This window comes from Clytia hemisphaerica, unplaced genomic scaffold (genome assembly GCF_902728285.1).
Source record: "Clytia hemisphaerica strain Z4C2 unplaced genomic scaffold, Clytia hemisphaerica genome assembly, whole genome shotgun sequence".
Lineage (NCBI taxonomy): Eukaryota > Metazoa > Cnidaria > Hydrozoa > Leptothecata > Clytiidae > Clytia > Clytia hemisphaerica.
The window spans coordinates 496,712-510,158 of NW_027104229.1; the positions used below are offsets into that span (position 1 = coordinate 496,712).

General features: G+C 35.1%; 2 long non-coding RNA genes across 2 annotated transcripts; both read left to right on the forward strand.

The window, feature by feature from the left end:
• The first annotated feature begins 2,378 nt into the window (after positions 1–2,378).
• On the forward strand, positions 2,379–3,973 carry LOC136815862 (uncharacterized). Its single transcript, XR_010847774.1, has 2 exons — positions 2,379–2,499; positions 3,783–3,973. It is a non-coding gene; the product is annotated as an uncharacterized lncRNA (long non-coding RNA).
• A 4,956-nt stretch (positions 3,974–8,929) lies between these two features.
• Positions 8,930–10,294, forward strand: LOC136815863 (uncharacterized). The gene is made up of 2 exons (XR_010847775.1): positions 8,930–9,145; positions 10,138–10,294. It is a non-coding gene; the product is annotated as an uncharacterized lncRNA (long non-coding RNA).
• Positions 10,295–13,447: the final 3,153 nt, after the last annotated feature.

Below are 13,447 nucleotides of genomic sequence, written 5' to 3' on the forward strand. Positions count from 1 at the left end.
GACTACACAATATATTGGTGAGCAATATTCGACAAGATAGTTTCCAGACTGTAATGTATGGAGTAAATAACAGGTGCTCTATTATAAAAAGAAGTTTTCTTTCTGTAAATAATCCCCCTGTATTGTTGGAATATTGCAAATCAAGCTGACAATATATTGCGGTCACTTTTTCAATATATTGCCGGCATTCAGCAATATATCATCAATATATTGGCTGACAATATATTGTGTTTCGTATCATTCAAAAGCAGAATGTAAGGTTATCTATTGGTAAATTATAAACGATGAGGAACCGTAACGTATAAACGTGGTCTAACTTACTATGGTTTGAGTCTTAGGTCTTCGCAAGATTTTGTTGGTATGTAGCTCTGATCGTTTCAAGTTGGCTGGCACACAGCAATTGTTTCATGGATGGTCTTCAAGTAGAATCCAAGTTGGAAGATGCACCTTAAACGAAAAATACTTTTTGAATTCAACATACGCTGAGTGTGGTATATTACCCTTCATTGAAGGTAAGTCATTAAAGTTCGAGTTCTAGTCTTATCACTTGGGTAAAATGGATGCCGAGCCGAGTTAGTGCGATGTAAGCGACTAGGCTACCTTTCTCAAACCCTCAGAAGTCTCTCAGAGGGTTACGGAAAACACATAAAACTGTTCTCTAACATTTACCTCTTTAAAGACCAATTGTCGAACTCCGACTTGACGTACATAATCCCCTGGACTTATAACCTACTGTTCCCTGTTCACCAAGCTAATTTTAGTCAAGTAGCAGATATATAAAGTTGATTTCGTATGTTGAAAGTCAGGATTTATAGACAGTCTTTCGATCGATTGTTTTCACGGGATTTGAAAATCGAATTAGAGAGCGTCAACTATAAACTGTGTTGAGGGATGATCTACGCTTAACTTAAACAAAAAAAAATTATCTATGGTTCAAAAGTCCATTTTATACCTTTATGAGCCTGTTGTACCAGATTCTACCCCTTCTAGCACTTAATAATTTTTTCCCTTTACTTTATAGACGATTACTTGGTATATAAGTTCCAAGTCAAAAGCCGACCTAATCTCAATTCGCTCATCAATCGTAATCCGCCGTTACAATATACATTCAATTGTCTAGTCAACCGGCACCGACAAATCAAATCAAAACCGGTGGGAACGATAAACACAGTGAACTCAGGCGCAAGCGTATCATTTATTAGGAAATACATGCTGCTCCAAGAAGCGACGGGGAAAACGGTGAAAAAAGGGAGCAGCTTTTATATCAAACCTGGCACGAAAGTTCAGGTAAAACGATACCATAGATTTATAAAAACTTGAATTGCTAGATATCGTGCTTTTGCTGAAAAGAGTGCCGAGGTTAGTCATGTGACATCACAATAAAATTTCAGCGTTTGACTAATCAGAAGCTTCGCGGGTTTTCGAAAACAATAGCAGCAATATTTTCTCCGATATATACTTTTTTTGCTTGGAAGAGCTTAAAGCACGCCATCTAGCCCTTCGGGCTTTATAAATCTATGAACGATACCCCTTCATAGGCGGTTTTAGACCATGTTGAACTTATCAGAGGAAGAGATTTGTAATTGTAATTCTATTGTCTTTTAACAAGCGTTGCACTCCTTCGCATGTTTCCGACGTACTTGCTCTTTGTCTTAAATCCGCCAGTGGCCTTATCAGTATCTCATAACAGATCATCTACACTGCGCACAACACACCCCGCTTATAATAGATATGACAAATGTGACATGGCTAGCGCGGAGTAACAAGAATCTACACGGAAATTACCTTATCACAAACTATTTAAGACTCCTTATCCACTGGAGAAAATCGGCCAAAGAAATGCAGATGATATGGAGTTTTTATAAGATACTTTGGACTAATGGACGTTGTGTGATAGGTTTGACATGGACATAATAGAAATTACATGGACTGTTAACTTTTTCTCTATCATTAAAGTTGCATTGAAATTCTTTTCAAATCTGCTTTCTTTATTATCGAATCATTGTCAGCAAGACAAGCTCATTTCACTGGAAGTTTTTGGTTTTTTTTGGAAAATTTAAGAGCTTTTATAACCTTATAAGAACACAAAGACTTATCTAAAATGGTTCTTAGCCTAATTATAGAGATTCCGTACACGTAAGATCTTTTTAAAGATTAGAGAACATAGCCTGATTAAAGGGTGACAAATTTATCCTAATTTTTTAATATAACATTAAATTGTTCGAAAATTCACGGATCGAATTTTCTTTTATCCTTCTAAAAAAACGTTTTCATACGTGTTATAAAACGATATGTTACAATAGAATGAATAAAAGTTAACAGTCCATCTAATTTCTATTAAGTCCATGGTTTGAGAAATCTTGTTTTTTAATAGGCTCTAGTAACTGGTGATGACTTATGGGACTTGGGATTAGAAGTTTACGCGACCGATTGTTATATCCATTCACTACAAGATGACACAGCAAGAAGACCTAAAAAGCGCTATCTCATGAAAAACTCGTAAGTAACATCGCAATCCTTATATTCTAGAAGGCCATGATTAATTATGTCTAATTTGTATTGTAATAGACTGACACGCCAGTCGGAGAGGAACAGTATCACGCGGGAAAAGTGAGCGTAGGAGTTAGGTAAGCGTAAGAAGAAATTTTGTCGGCGACAAGGGCTGGAAGCCCTATTAATCAGCAGTCTCTCGCCAACTTTTGCTAGCTCTCCTACGCAGCTCCTTTTCTAGAAAACACCCGCCGCCTTTATGTTCACGCTCTCTGACATGATTAATTAGCAGACTAGTTTGCTAGTCTAGTATTGTAAAAATGTAAAGGTTTTCTAAGCTCAAGAGCTAAATAAAATTTGCCGCCTGACTGAAATTTTTCCATAAAGGGCAAGAAGATATTTTTATAAAGTGTTTTCTTCGAGACCTGCCATTGATACCTTATGTATCAATCAGTGGCGTTGTGGTAGGGGGGCCATGCCCCCCCCCCAGCGGAGCTTTTTTGAAGGGGCGCCAAGGAGCAAGGGGCGCCAAAAGAGACTTTTTTAAACGCCCCAATCTTAAAAATCATACTTTATGCGCCTTAAATTGGGCCCAGGACCAATTTTACTGAGATAATTTTAAAATATTTGCAATTTTTTTCGCTCGCAAAACAGTTAATTGGTAACTTCTTTGCAATCTACCTAATTTACAAGTTTTTTTGTGTACAATATAGCATTATCAAATGAAAATCTAACTGCGCGCCAAGACCAATTTGCTGACAACAATATTGAAATCATAAAACATAAATTTTTTCTTTAAGTTTCTTATCACTCTAGCAAGTGTCAAAGTTGTCTATCTTTTTTAGTGATTTAGGGTATCAAAGAGTTTAGAAACTGGTGGGCTGGGGCACCACTTCGGAAAATTGGGGGGGGGGGCATTTAAAAAAATTGACTTTGGCCCCTCCAGAAAAATTTTCCCACAACGCCACTGGTATCAATCATTAAAAAAAGTATGGTCCTATCTTGGGAGCGCACCCGTGGAGGCCCAGGCTATTACTCCTGAAAAGCGAAAAAATCAATTCGCTCACTTTAAAATTCCTTCTTGATTTTTTTATAAAATGGCATTCTACAAAGGGATGATTTTTCTTTCTTATATGTTTTTGCAATCATACTCAAAGACGGAAATATATGCCCTAAATCAACAGCCAACCCCCTGTGTTTCTTCTCAAGTACGTCCCAGGTAAAAGGTTTCATTTGTATGCCACCCGAATATACCCTAAAAATAATCATAACACGCTTCAAATTGATTCTAGATGTATTGTGGACAAACGTTTGACAAAGCAATGGAAGCCGAGAGGACAACTCCTTCAATACACTGGCGAAGAAAAATCACCATATTTCTTTCGGTGTGATTTAATCGTATGCCGATGGGACGAAGAGTGTGGTTATTGTAATTAAAGTAGTTTGACTAGATATTCTATACGAATAAAATATTTCAAATCCATCATCATTCTTCTTCATTCTTTTCCAATACACGCTTTCTTTTATAAGAATACTTTATAAGAATATTCATGACGAAATTTACCAAAAAATTAAGAATATGCTAAGAATGTCACTGAAGATCTAAGAATGCTATTTTTAGAGCATTCTCATCATAAATTGCCAATTACCCCCAAGTAAGGCACTATTTTCACAAAAATGCCATTGTATGCATTAGACGCTTAACCTAAGAATGCTGTAAGAAAATTTTGGGATGATTTTTTCCAAAAAGTTAAGAATACCCATCATGAAATGAAAAACACAGGACGACGGTAAATCAGCACTTTTACCGTCCTCGATTTTGCGGGTCAGAAGTGCAGGTTTTTTCAAATCGCTTCAGTCACTTCACTGTCCTCAAAAGTGCAAATACATAAACTCGCAAACTTTGGAAGACGGAGGGATGAGCACAAAAAAGGGATATTTGATTAAAAAAACGTCATTTTTTGTGAAGAAGCCATTACACTGACGAATAAATTGATGGCGTCATAAAAATATATTTCACTTTTTTTACCGTTTGGTTTACCAGTTGGCACAGAAGTTGAGCAGATAATCAAAATTTTTGAACACCCAAGAATTGAATTCAGAAAATAAATTGAAACCTTAATCAAAGATGGCGTGTGTTGGTGCATCAGAGGAACTTTTCTTCTGTAATCTGATGATGGATTTGAAGGACAGTGGTATCAACATTGTACATGAGAAGAAGGAAACAGCTGAAGAAAAAAACGCAGGTTGTAAGGTAAATAATTTTATGCACAGTTTGAGTTGGACCTCCAAAATGTTGGTCAGAATTTCATTTATTTAGGAAATCAGTGGTTTTGCTCGGACCAGCATGCTGGTCAATAAGGGGGTCAATGACTGTAACTTTGAACAGGGAACCTTTTAACAGTCCTAGTAAAAAACGACCTTAATAAGTGTGAACGGTGATTTTTTTTGAACGGTAGTTTTATCATGTTGGCTTTAGCAATATTGTGCTACTGATAGTATTCGCTCTCCACCGTATTATGCAAAAACGCTTTGCAAAGTTCCCCCAAACAAGTTCCCTGGCTCAAAAGTTGCCTCTCAGCTTTTGGTTATTTTCGGAGCCAAATCCATTCTTCTAAAATATTCTGCTTCGGGAGCATTTTTTGTCCTTGTTCCAATTTAGGGTTTTGAATAGACTGAAAAAGATTGCAGATCTTCCACTATTATGGAAAAAAAACATTTGATTTTTTGATATAGGAAAGGGAGATCGTCGATACTTTTTGAATGTTTACTGGCATCAAAGAAGTGCTAATAATACGCATTTCAACGACCAATGTGGTTTGACAGTACAGGCAAAAAAAACTGTAAGTGCCATCCGCGAAATTAAGTCCCCGCGAAATGTTTTAATTTTGGGGATTGGCCCAATCGCGAAATTTAATTCCCGCAAAAGTTTATCGCATTAAAGTATTATAAATATGTTTTTTTTGCCTGTACCACATAGTTCGTCGTCTCGACAAAATTCAAGGTTTTTTTTCTTCCAAATATACAAAATATACAAAAGCTTTTCTCAAGGTTTGTCCTTTTTGGCGTTTTCAGGATTTTTATTGTTTTCTTTCACAGATCTTGGTCTTGCCATTTTCTCATTTTTGGGGTAATTTATGTATTTTTTTAATAACTAATATATTCAGTATGGCTACAAAATAGAAGAACAAATGAAATCTGAAAAAGCTTTTCTTATTTTTGTCCATTCTTTTACAAAGGAAGAAGTGACGGATCCAGGCAAGAAACAAAACAATCCACCTGTCAAATTCTACAAAGGAAAACAGCGAGCGAAAAAGAAACGAAGACAAAGAGCTGGCTTCTAGTGTATGCAGAATCATAAGTATTTAATCATAAAGAACAAGCAATAAAATTTTAGAAAATATTTCGCTGTCACCATTTGTTCATGTTTGTTGTGAAGTAACAACTTTTTATGAAAAAACGTTAAATCACTATATTTTTGAGACTATTGATTTTCAGGCTCGGAAAAGGGAGAAAGGGTGTTTAGGCAGTAAAAATTGGTTCCCTCTGAATGATTCACAAATTAATTATTATATTTTAATGAACGTGCGAAACACACTTATACTGAGAAAACTAAATTCCCAACTCCGGTAAAAGAAAATTCATAGGGTCGCTTTAAACCGAAAACTACTTGATGTACCATCCGAAAACTCTCGAAAATCAATATGGTAGACTTTGTCCGATCTCCTAAATTGACTCGAGAAAGTCGAGGCTTTAAAGTCCCCGCGTTGATAAGGTTTGATAGGTGAATAAAAAGACACTTAGAACTAACAGTTTTGGAATTTACTTTTCTCAAATATTAGTGATTTAATTTTCATTTCAATGCATAAGATAATTATGTTAAAATTAAAACATTTTTTTGAAAAAAAGTTAAGCTAACTTTGGATGAGAGCTTCAAACACTGGAATCGAATATTATAGAAGCAATATGATATTTTGAACAGAAAGTTATTTAGAGATTTTGGTAGTGTCTGCTTTTAGTTTACTGGTCTACAGTTTAAGATACAATGTCTATTTTCATTTCGGGATAAATTTGACAGACTATTACTGGTGTAAAAAGATTTCAATGCACGTATGCCACCCTAAAATAAGAATTGAACCCGCGACTACTTCTCCAACACGTACAGTATTTTTATGATGAAAGAAACCAAAAAAAACTTTATCGTTCCCTCGAATCTACCCTCTTAACCGTAAGTTTGAAAATATTTTCAAGGTATATGTTATGTTATTATACGCACCAGTAAATCTTGGCTGAAAGTTAGTTATTCTCCGGGGGGGGGGGCTTTTAGGAAAATTAGGTACGGGGAAGTGCCGCTGATCAGGGTCCCTTTTTCAGACTAGAGATATCTGAGAGGGTCCCAAATTTACTAATTTCCAAGATGTGGACCTGGCAGGGCTGATTTTAATTTTTTTGGACAATTTTCAGGGTGGGAATAATAATCTTTTTGAATTTTTCGTCTACTTTAAGTCAGTTTTGACATTTCCAAATTTACCAAACATTCATACCTGACAGGGTCCACTTTTTAAACTCCGTCCCCGTCGGTCGTCAAGGTCAGTGCCCCCGATTCTTTGTATATTCCAGAATTTACAGATGTAAATATTCATTCAAAGTGACTCTACTTCTAGGCTGCACGAAAATTCCCCCAAATTTGGGGTAACTTTGAAGATATCTCATATAGAACTTACTAATCAAGCTAAATCAAGTTTCTAAAACTTAAAAACACAAAGACGGGGGTTATTCTCGGACAGGAATTTTGTACACGATACGCATCCCCTACCTTATCGGCCAAAGCTTAGTCGGCCTTAATTATTAGTCGGCCCTAATTTTAGTCACCTCTCAAAATTTAGTCACTAAGGGCCGACTAATAATTAAGTTTTGGCCATTTCTAAATTTTTAGTCGGCCCAAATTTTAGTCAGCCCTAATTTTTAGTTGGCCCTAATTTTAGTCACCAAGCAAAATTTAGTCATTTAGGACCGAATAAGTTTTGGCCGATAAGGTATATCAAAACATATCAAAGGGGATGCGTGAAGCCTATTCTTCTTACCGCGTTCGATATTACGTTGATTCATTATCTCTATTTATTGATGTATTTTTTTGGGTTCATTGATTTTTAATCTATCAGTTTTCTAATTTATCGACAAAAACATTTTAAGACCTTCTTGCAGACTCTAAAACACCCGATTTCTTGGGAAAATGGACAAAAATGCTCAAAAATTGGTGAAAATAAGAGCATGTTAAGAACATTTTTAGGCTTAAAACTCAAAATGTTAAGAACATCCGAAGGTTTCTTATAAAATAACGTGTATAGAAAGTTTCTTCCTAAAAAGAAAACGTACCTTCTGAGAATGATATCCCAGGAGAATCTAATTTTGAAAATCTGCGGGAGCGAGATAATTTCCTGGCAAAAAATACAGTATACTTACGCTGCTTCTATAATCACGATTTTATAAGAACAAGAGGCTGAAAATTGGCCGAAACTTAAGAATAAATTAAGAACAATCTGAGCTACAGATTTCAGAAAGTACTGATTTTAACAGATTTTAAACCTACTGTAAGTTAAGAACTTAAGCGTATGGTTAAGAACATTTAAGACTAAAAATTAAGAATATGTTAAGAATGTCACTGAAGCTCTTAGAATGCTATTTTTAGAGCATTCTCGATCATAAAATTGCCAATTACCCCCAAGTAAGGCACTATTTTCACAAAAATGCCATTGTAATGCATTAGACGCTTGTACTAAATGTTAAATCAAGTCTGAAATAGGATTTTAACCTAAGAATGCTGTAAGAATATTTTGGGATGATTTTTTCCAAAAAGTTAAGAATACCTACCCATCATGAAATGAAAAACACAGGACGACGGTAAATCAGCACTTTTACCGTCCTCGATTTTGCGGGTCAGAAGTGCAGGTTTTTCCAAATCGCTTCAGTCACTTCACTGTCCTCAAAAGTGCAAATACATAAACTCGCTAACTTTGGAAGACGGAGGGATGAGCCCACTGACCTTTATATACCCTGGACAAAGCTTCTCAATCCCAGCCAAGCAAAATCTTTGATCGGAGTTTTTTGAAAATTGGTACCCTAATGTCGGCACTACTCGATAGCGGTGTAAATGCATCGAGAGCGCTAGGTCTACTTTTCCTCAAATTCTTTTGATGATGTAGCGGCGTCAGACGTTAATTTTTAGCATTGCAATGGCTTCTCCTTGGGTACCAATTCTAAAAAAACTCCAATCAAAGATGGCAGATATTGCTTGGTCCAGGGTTATATAAAGGTCAGTGGATGAGCCCAAAAAAGGGATATTTGATTAAAAAAACGTCATTTTTTGTGAAGAAGCCATTACACTGACGAATAAATTGATGACGTCATAAAAATATATTTCACTTTTTTTACCGTTTGGTTTACCAGTTGACAGAAGTTGAGCAGATAATCAAAATTTTTGAACACCCAAGAATTGAATTCAGAAAATAAATTGAAACCTTAATCAAAGATGGCGTGTGTTGGTGCATCAGAGGAGCTTTTTTTCTGTAATCTGATGATGGATTTGAAGGACAGTGGTATCAACATTGTACATGAGAAGAAGGAAACAGCTGAAGAAAAAAACGCAGGTTGTAAGGTAAATAATTTTATGCACAGTTTGAGTTGGACCTCCAAAATGTTGGTCAGAATTTCATTTATTTAGGAAATCAGTGGTTTTGCTCGGACCAGCATGCTGGTCAATAAGGGGGTCAATGACTGTAACTTTGAACAGGGAACCTTTTAACAGTCCTAGTAAAAAACGACCTTAATAAGTGTGAACGGTGATTTTTTTTGAACGGTAGTTTTATCATGTTGGTTTTAGCAATATTGTGCTACTGATAGTATTCGCTCTTCACCGTATTATGCAAAAACGCTTTGCAAAGTTCCCCCAAACAAGTTCCCTGGCTCAAAAGTTGCCTCTCAGCTTTTGGTTATTTTCGGAGCCAAATCCATTCTTCTAAAATATTCTGCTTTGGGAGCATTTTTTGTCCTTGTTCCAATTTAGGGTTTTGAATAGACTGAAAACGATTGCAGATCTTCCACCATTATGGAAAAAAACATTTGATTTTTTGATATAGGAAAGGGAGATCGTCGATACTTTTTGAATGTTTACTGGCATCAAAGAAGTGCTAATAATACGAATTTCAATGACCAATGTGATTTGACAGTACAGGCAAAAAAACTGTAAGAATAATGTCACACAATAGTGCCATCCGCGAAATTAAGTCCCCGCGAAATGTTTCAATTTTGGGGATTGGCCCAACCGTCAAATTTAATTCCCGCAAGAGTTTGTCGCATTAAAGTACTATAAATATGTTTTTTTGCCTGTACTGTCAAATCACATAGTTCGTCGTCTCGACAAAATTCAAGGTTTTTTTTCTTCCAAATACTGTATACAAAATATACAAAAGCTTTTCTCAAGGTTTGTCCTATTTGGCGTTTTTCAGGATTTTTATTGTTTTCTTTCACAGGTCTTGGTCTAATTTATGTATTTTATTCATAACTAATATATTCAGTATGGCTGCAAAATAGAAGAACAAATGAAATCTGAAAAAGCTTTTCTTATTTTTGTCCATTCTTTTACCAAAGGAAGAAGTAACGGATCCAGGCAAGAAACAGAACAATCCACCCGTCAAATTCTACAAAGGAAAACAGCGAGCGAAAAAGAAACGAAGACAAAGAGCTGGCTTCTAATTGCATATACAGAATCATAAGTAATTAATAATAAAGAACAAGTAAAATAAAATTTTAGAAAATATTTCGCTGTCACCATTTGTTCATGTTTGTTGTGAAGCAACAACTTTTATGAAAGAACGTTTAAATCACTATATTTTGAGACGTTTTACTATTGATTTTCAGGCTCGGAAAAAGGGTGTTTAGGGAGCAAAAATTGGTTCCCTGAATGATTCACAAATTAATTATTACATTTTAATGAACGTACGAGACACACTTATACTGAGAAAATTCCCAACTCCGGTAAATGAAAATTCAAAGGGTCGCTTTAAACCGAAAACTACTTGATGTACCATCCGGAAACTCTCGAAAATCAAAATGGAAGACTTTGTCCGATTCCCTAAAAGGACTCGAGAAAGTCGAGGTTTTAACGTCCCCGCGTTGTTAAGGTTTGATAGGTGAATAAAAGGACACTTAGAACTAACAGTTTTGGAATTTACTTTTCTCAAATATTAGTGATTTAATTTTCATTTCAATGCATAAGATAATTATGTTAAAATTAAAACATTTTTTTGAAAAAAAGTTAAGCTAACTTTGGATGAGAGCTTCAAACACTGGAATCGAATATTATAGAAGCAATATGATATTTTGAACAGAAAGTTATTTAGAGATTTTGGTAGTGTCTGCTTTTAGTTTACTGGTCTACAGTTTAAGATACAATGTCTATTTTCATTTCGGGATAAATTTGACAGACTATTACTGGTGTAAAAAGATTTCAATGCACGTATGCCACCCTAAAATAAGAATTGAACCCGCGACTACTTCTCCAACACGTACAGTATTTTTATGATGAAAGAAACCAAAAAAAACTTTATCGTTCCCTCGAATCTACTCAGGCATTTTAAGGCATGTCCAAATTTTCTGTAATTTTTAAACACCAATAGCACTCACCAAGAGGTGTTCATTCATACCTTTTTGGAAGCGTATTAGGGTGTAGAATATGAAAAGTGCTGTTCAATAATTGTTTTGCTTGCCTAAATAAAGATATATGAATAAATATTGCAAAAAATGTAAAAATGCTGACGTCAGCAAAACTTATTTTTTGAATAACTTTTGATTGGCTTAACTTTAGATGCTGAAATTTTAACTAAAATAGGACATTATGAATAGGCACATTTAAAAAAATATATATTTTGAAATTTTGCTGACGTCTGCATATTTTTGCAAAAATGCGTTTTTTACAGATTTCTGCTGACGTCATCAATTTTCTAAAAAAAACTTTGAACCAAAATGTGCTTTTCAATATTCTCTTGCATTCTGCAAAATTTCAGCATCTAATATTAAGCCAATCAAAAGTTATTTAAAAAATAAGTTTTGCTGACGTCAGCATTTTTACATTTTTTGCATTATTTATTCATATATCTTTATTTAGGCAAGCAAAACAATTATTGAACAGCACTTTTCATATTCTACACCCTAATACGCTTCCAAAAAGGTATGAATGAACACCTCTTGACGAGTGCTATTGGTGTTTAAAAATTACGGAAAATTTGGACAGGCCTTAAAATGCCTGAGTACCCTCTTAACCGTAAGTTTGAAAATATTTTCAAGGTATATGTTATGTTATTATACGCACCAGTAAATCTTGGCTGAAAGTTAGTTATTCTCCGGGGGGGGGGGGCTTTTAGGAAAATTAGGTACGGGGAAGTGCCGCTGATCAGGGTCCCTTTTTCAGACTAGAGATATCTGAGAGGGTCCCAAATTTACTAATTTCCAAGATGTGGACCTGGCAGGGCTGATTTTAATTTTTTTGGACAATTTTCAGGGTGGGAATAATAATCTTTTTGAATTTTTCGTCTACTTTAAGTCAGTTTTGACATTTCCAAATTTACCAAACATTCATACCTGACAGGGTCCACTTTTTAAACTCCGTCCCCGTCGGTCGTCAAGGTCAGTGCCCCCGATTCTTTGTATATTCCAGAATTTACAGATGTAAATATTCATTCAAAGTGACTCTACTTCTAGGCTGCACGAAAATTCCCCCAAATTTGGGGTAACTTTGAAGATATCTCATATAGAACTTACTAATCAAGCTAAATCAAGTTTCTAAAACTTAAAAACACAAAGACGGGGGTTATTCTCGGACAGGAATTTTGTACACGATACGCATCCCCTACCTTATCGGCCAAAGCTTAGTCGGCCTTAATTATTAGTCGGCCCTAATTTTAGTCACCTCTCAAAATTTAGTCACTAAGGGCCGACTAATAATTAAGTTTTGGCCATTTCTAAATTTTTAGTCGGCCCAAATTTTAGTCAGCCCTAATTTTTAGTTGGCCCTAATTTTAGTCACCAAGCAAAATTTAGTCATTTAGGACCGAATAAGTTTTGGCCGATAAGGTATATCAAAACATATCAAAGGGGATGCGTGAAGCCTATTCTTCTTACCGCGTTCGATATTACGTTGATTCATTATCTCTATTTATTGATGTATTTTTTTGGGTTCATTGATTTTTAATCTATCAGTTTTCTAATTTATCGACAAAAACATTTTAAGACCTTCTTGCAGACTCTAAAACACCCGATTTCTTGGGAAAATGGACAAAAATGCTCAAAAATTGGTGAAAATAAGAGCATGTTAAGAACATTTTTAGGCTTAAACTCAAAATGTTAAGAACATCCGAAGGTTTCTTATAAAATAACGTGTATAGAAAGTTTCTTCCTAAAAAAGAAAACGTACCTTCTGAGAATGATATCCCAGGAGAATCTAATTTTGAAAATCTGCGGGAGCGAGATAATTTCCTGGCAAAAAATACAGTATACTTACGCTGCTTCTATAATCACGATTTTATAAGAACAAGAGGCTGAAAATTGGCCGAAACTTAAGAATAAATTAAGAACAATCTGAGCTACAGATTTCAGAAAGTACTGATTTTAACAGATTTTAAACCTACTGTAAGTTAAGAACTTAAGCGTATGGTTAAGAACATTTAAGACTAAAAATTAAGAATATGTTAAGAATGTCACTGAAGCTCTTAGAATGCTATTTTTAGAGCATTCTCGATCATAAATTGCCAATTACCCCCAAGTAAGGCACTATTTTCACAAAAATGCCATTGTATGCATTAGACGCTTGTACTAAATGTTAAATCAAGTCTGAAATAGGATTTTAACCTAAGAATGCTGTAAGAATATTTTGGGATGATTTTTTCCAAAAAGTTAAGAATAC